This window comes from Metopolophium dirhodum, chromosome 1, assembly GCF_019925205.1.
Source record: "Metopolophium dirhodum isolate CAU chromosome 1, ASM1992520v1, whole genome shotgun sequence".
Taxonomy (NCBI): domain Eukaryota; kingdom Metazoa; phylum Arthropoda; class Insecta; order Hemiptera; family Aphididae; genus Metopolophium; species Metopolophium dirhodum.
Window position 1 is genome coordinate 73,763,302 of NC_083560.1, and position 7,049 is coordinate 73,770,350.

Here is a 7,049-nt window from a genome sequence, read left to right on the forward strand (position 1 = left end):
CACGGACAGGATGATAGCAATGAACAAACTTGATCATCGCCAGCGTTATTTTGGTCTTCAGAATTTTCCACTGGTGTTCTGAACCAGTTTAACATAGGCTTGATAATACCCCATAAGAAGAGCAACAACGGCACAAGCACACATGGAACACAAACCATTATTGAAGAATTTGATATCTGGCTAAATTAACTGAAACATAAATATTGTATTTTAAAAAAAAAAAAAATACTCAAACAAGTCAACCAGCTAGTAAGTATTGAGTTTACTTTGTCATAGAGTAGGTTGATGAAATGGATGTGTTAAATTTCAATTAATGATAATCATTGTACATGAATAAAGCGTATTAACAGAAACATTTTATAATGTTTATATTATATATATTTTATACTAATATAGGACATATTATAATTGTTTTATTAATTATACGATAGGTTAAACTAATTTTTGCTAAAAACATATCATTCATATTACCTATATTATCTACAATAATAATTTATGAAATGGAAAAAGTTTCAACTCCCTATAAAAAATATTTATTGAACTACAACAAAACAAACTATAAATCGTTATTTTTGTTTAAATATCCAATTACCTACATCAATATTTTAACTTAAAAGGCTAATAAAAAATAAATATGCAGATACACTATTGATTTTCGTTCCAACAATATCTACTTATGAGGAATCAAGTGTTAAATTTTCAAGACTTGGGTAAATTTAAAATTTTATACATTTAATAACAAAATCATTGGCAAATTTTCGTGATTTTGAGTTTTGACAATTGATAAATGTATGTATTATGTAATATGTTTTTTCATTAATTTTATACTTTTAAAGAAACAAATTCTATGATATTGACTTGTATTAAATTAAAACTTTATTACCAAGCATACACATTTTTATCAACGCTTATAAAAACAAATTGGAACATTTCCCTTTCATTTCATCCCTAAAAATAGTTTAAAATTAGCCTAATATTTTGAAAATTACATTGAGTTTCTGAAAATGCTAATTTTAAACAGTGGAATGTTTCAAGTTTTAGAGGTTAGTATTTTTTGATTTAACTAAAACATAATAACTAAAATTGTTTAATAAAGAATTGTTGTGTATAACATTGCTTATAAATTTTCAATTATATAAAAATTTAGTTTTCAAATGGTATTTCAAATTTAATGTAAAGGAACTCTTATTAAATTCTAGTAAAGGAAAATTATGAGAAATCTTGTATTTTTAACAACAATTTTATTTGTAAATAACATACCTAAAACTTATTTTTTTTTTCAAATGTAAGCCCTGATTTAAACTATTATTTTAATTGGATGAGTTTTTTTATATTTCACTTCCTTAAATATTTATTTTTAAACTAGATGGCTTGTGAACCCCTATTTTAAATTTTAGTTGCATGCGAAATTCATAGAATGAAAGTTTTATGTCTATGGGTTCTAATCAAAAAATATCCAACAGTATAGCTCGTGGTATAGATTCTAGTGAAATAATTACTTATATAACAATTGAAAAGTAAAAGTAAATTGATTCAAAAGCGCTTAGCTAATGAGTGTCAGATGTTTTAAAAGAAAATTCTTTGAATGATAATTTGACATAATTAATTTGTTAGATATTATGCATTGGATTTATGTATTAATTATGAAATTATAAGTATAATTAAATTAATTTAGGATTTATAAGTTATACTGTATTTTTTAGTCTGTTATATAATACATTTAATAAATTTACTATAAAATAATTGTTGTTATATAAGTACCGCTGAATATTTTTTTTTTTTTAAAAGAAAATAGGTTGGGCCACTTAGATTTATATTTACCCGGCCAAAAAATATCACTAACACCACGGCCTTCACACATCTTGTGATAATTGTATATATAGTTATTTTATAATAATGCAATACAATTAGTCAAATCAGTTAAAAGTACTTAAGTAATGGAATCCTAGCTATTAAAATATATTTAAGATCCTGATATCTACATCTACCCCCAGCTACGGTAATTATATCTATAGGGTCCTACGACTCTCTCTTATATTTAACTGGTCGTTCCCCCGACCACGTAACAGTAGGCATTAGGTAGTAGGTACTAATTACCTAGTGATTTGTATAGTGTACCTAATTATTGTATTATGTTAGCCACAGTTCTGCAAAAACTATGATCAACTGACCACTGATGCTCAAAACTCAATGTTTATAAATATATAACATCTATAATTTAAAATTATTGAATTTCAATAAATACACGTTAATTGGGTTTGACAATACTAAAGGATTAAGATTATGTGTTTTTTGAATAAATAAATAACTAATACATTTATTTGACTATGAAAAAACTAGGCCCTCGCACATCTTATGATAATTGTACTTATAGTTATTTTATAATAATGCAACACAATTAGTCATATCAGGTAAAAGTACTTATACTTGTTTCTGAAACATCACCAAGATTCTAAAACCCTTTATCGGTCTTTCAAGCACCTAGTTCAGTGACTTATTATATATTCGTCAAAAAGAGAATTAGATTGAATTTAATTTAACAATAATAAATTGTATCTTAAGATACTCATAATCTGATCCTTATCAATATACTACAAAGTATTGGGATAATGGATGTAATAATTAATTTCATAATGATTAAGGTGCGATATTGATTTGTCAATTGAATAGAACGATTTCGTAACAATATTACCTAGGTAATATATATATTATAATTATGTTGTTTGTGAATAACAACAATATTTGAATGGAGGAGACTGTTTAAAAGTTGAAATAAGTTATACAAAATATAGGTAATCAAATACTTTAATTTATTACTCTCTAAAATATCAATTCTAAATGTTTTTCAAAATCTGATGGTGGGCTCGTGAAGGTGTAAGCACAAACTCTGTATGATTACGACCAAAATGAACCCCATTTTAGGCATCATTTATGTAGTAGAGTCAAGGTAATAAATAATATACAATGTCAAATTATGACAATATTATCATATTGATATGTATTTTCAGAATCAGTACATCTTCTGGGTACATACCATACGTCACCACAATATATGGTCTTACATTCTATAACATAATCGAATAACAATTTTCAGATGAAATTGAGAAGTAATATTCATCATATTGATGTCATTTTACATGGATTGTAACACCATAATATATATAAATATATTATGTATATTGTTTGATTCTTATGCTTTGTGAAATACATTATAAGGAGTATGTATGAAACAAATATATGTGGATATTATGATTTCTGATGATTTTTTTAACGAAAAAAAATGAATTATGGTAAATACAAATGGTAGGAAGGACTTACCAAATGTAAACAAAGAATCACAGACGATTGTTTAGTTCGATGAGAAGCTCAATCGAAGACAACAAACACCAACTTGGTGGATACTTGCTACTTTTGAGACGACCTTATGAATTATAATGAAGATTGTTTTATTCCATCGACGAGAAATACAAAAATAATAATAACAATATTGAGTTAGTATTTTAAATTTGTAAGCTCTGACACGATAAGAACCGGGAACAATATTATAGTGGATTGTGTATTTACTTTTTTCATGTAATTCACTTTGTTATTACATAATTATTTTCCCGTTTCTTTGTAAATGCACTGATAACGGACCGATTCGCGTATAGATAACAGACGTATGTTATTATAATGATGATAACAATAATAACAACAACAATAATTTCATTACGCGACGCAGGATTTTGGAAATTCGATTTCTTGAACAGCGGTCAACGATTATAATATTATATTATTTTTTTATTTACAGGTATATTATTATATTATGTAGGTAATCATATTGAATTTAAACGCTTTAAACGACATTACAGTATTATTTATTGCAACTGTAAATTTTATGTATTACTATAGGTAGGTAGTCATTCGAATTTCGATTTAAATTTAAAAATTGATGTTTTTATCGCCACAGGATACTCAATATTTGGTATACAATTTGTAATTTAAAATATATTTAAATGTTTGAAAATGTGGTCTTTAAGCATACTTATTAAAAATGTATAAAAATCAGAATTTGTCTGAATGTATTATTATTAAAATAACGAATTGGGGTGAGCGTACTTGGTGAATCCAGAATCACTCTATGGTCTATATTATACAGATAGAGACATACGCAACTCATGAATCCTTTTACTGCCTACAAAATTTGTTTCATACATGTGGTAATTGAAAACTTAATTTTTACTTTGGATTTTTAGCAATTTTGTTTGTTGGATTTTTTTCCGACCACTGGTATTGTTTACACTACCTGTATCTATACGATTTTCGGTAGATATTATAGGTACCTACTGGTTTTACGGTATTTTCGGTAATTACGAGTATACTACCGTTACTTATTTATTAATTATTTAATTGAAATTTTATACAAAAGACACCAATTATTTAAATACGTATTCTGAACACATTTGAAAAGTATCCTTAACAAGATTGCGGATTCATTAAACGTAACCACGTATATTTAAAAACGATTATTTAATATAATCATAATAATTTTAAAACGCTTAATTTATATAATCATAACAATTAAAAACAAAATGTTGTAAGTGGATTGTACAAAAAAAAGCAGCGATTACCGATTTTTCAAAAAAAATATCGCCGGCCGGTGAGCGGGGACAACCATAGTTATATATATACACAGTATATCTTCAACCAGAGGTGTGTATTTGGGGGATAGCGAAGAGTATTATGACAACATTGCATTATACCGACATTGGGACAATCACGGAGAAGGTGAAGATGATGAAGACGTAGAAGAAGATGAACATCTGACCTGCGTAGACCCCACGCAAGCCAATTTAAAATCCTCGATGCTACAGCAATTAGCACTCCAATCGGCTAAGCACAACAATCGGCCGGCGGTCTCAAAGGACACTGAGTTGTGGAGTTCATGTCTCTTATATACTATCTAGTTGTGTCGGGACCATCACAAGCGAGAATCTTGTTACGGGTTCCTTGGTATAGTCAATAATTGAGCAGTGCTCGTCGAGGTGTTCACTAGAGTGCGCTTGAGCCCGTGTTTTATGCACAGATTTATATTATATATTCATTTATTTTATTTATTTTATATTATTCTATATTATTACAGAATTGTAACAAACAATATGTCTACAATAATATAATGCAATATTTATTGAATCAAAAACAAAAAGAACAGTATATATCAGTTGTTATTGATATTATATTATTATAATGTATGTTTGAATAAATGTATAAAATGTCTACGTTAAGCAATATATATATATATATACGTAAATATCAGTATTGAATCCATGTATTGGAACGAAGACTGACTGACATTTCGTACAAGCCCCAATTCAGTGGCGTCATTTTAGTTTTCAATAGAGGTAGGCAAGGTTTTGATCGGCCCAAATATGTAAAAAAAAAATACACTCGCTTCGTAAATTTATGTTGTAGCCAAATTAAAAGATTAATGTAAACACGCTTCACGAAAAAAATTAATTTTAATTTAGGTAGAATAAGGTACTCAACTAAACGCAGAATAGTTGAATCATACACGACTGTCGCAAGTTAACTGAAATCCGTGATCATTGATCAATGATAATTAATAAAGAGTGCCAATCGGTTGTTGTTTTTAGAATTTGTATTAATTTTAGATTTTAGAAATTAAACTATACTATATCTCTTATTATTAAAAATGTTGCCCCATGTTCCTATCCCGACAACTGTTTATATATTACCTATCTACTTATACTTTCAATTATTAATGCGTTCATATTTTATGTAGGTAAGTGATAAAATATTGAAATATTGGATTGTTTATTTTTATTTTTTTACGCTCGTTAGAAATAAAAAAAAATCACGTCATTGCAGAATTATTAATTAACACATTCCAATCTTCAACCAGAATCATAAACAAAATATATTCGTACCCACTCGTTCATCACGGTCTATCTGCACTATACTATTATAATATAAATCTGTGATTTCAAGACACCGAAGGAAATATAACAAAGGGACAAAATGTGATGACTTTATTATTTTCGAACAATATCGGTTTAAAACATCAGTCAACAATAAAATATTTATATATTTATTCATATAAAATGGCTTCAAAAAACCCGTATTGCTGTATTAGTAAATTGTTTTTGTAGTATTGCAACTGAAGTTGGATAGTATTACTATTTACTATAGTGAGTAGTATTTACTATCACGATACTCTTACCCAATGGCGCTGAAGTCCATGTACAATCATTATCGGATATTATACAAAACCATCAACAAATACATATTATATCTACATAATACATGCATCGTGGACCGTGGTGGCTGTATTAGTATAGGTAGGTACTACTCGTACTATGTGTCTAGGTAGTAGGTGGGTACCTATAAAGACAAGACATTGCTCGTTGCTCGATAAATTTACATACATTTTACAGAGGAATTTTTACCGTTGTTAAAATCGAGTGACCCCCTCATTTGAAATGTTTTTACATGCGTAATAACTCTAATCAATTTAGGTAGGTACTTATATACAAGTATACTTGTTTTTCGGTAGGTACCTACTTTGTATTTAAGACATAGCCACATAAATACTGCATTTAGTATTTTTACATAGTTTGATAAGGTAAACAGTAAACACTGTACCTAATGAACACACGTGAAAAATAATATTTTTACTTATTTAGGTATAGATACGGTGTGAATTTTAGAATAATAATATAATATATTTATATACAATATAATAGTTATATGCTTTATTATTATAGATTAATTATATTTCAATTAATTAATGTTGGCATGAACAATTCCAGGAATATGTATAGGTAGGTTAAAAGACACAAAAAACTTACTAATTTACAGAATTGTAAGTACATTTATAGAGATATGTTTACCAGTACATTCCAAATCTCTAATAAAAGTTACCAATTATTGCTAAAACCCAGGCGTTTGACAAATTTCAAAATAATATGCGAATAAACTTCGAATAGGCACCGTTCAACTGTGATTTGTTGGACCTGCATCTGCCGACAGTATTAATTTACAGTAATTTA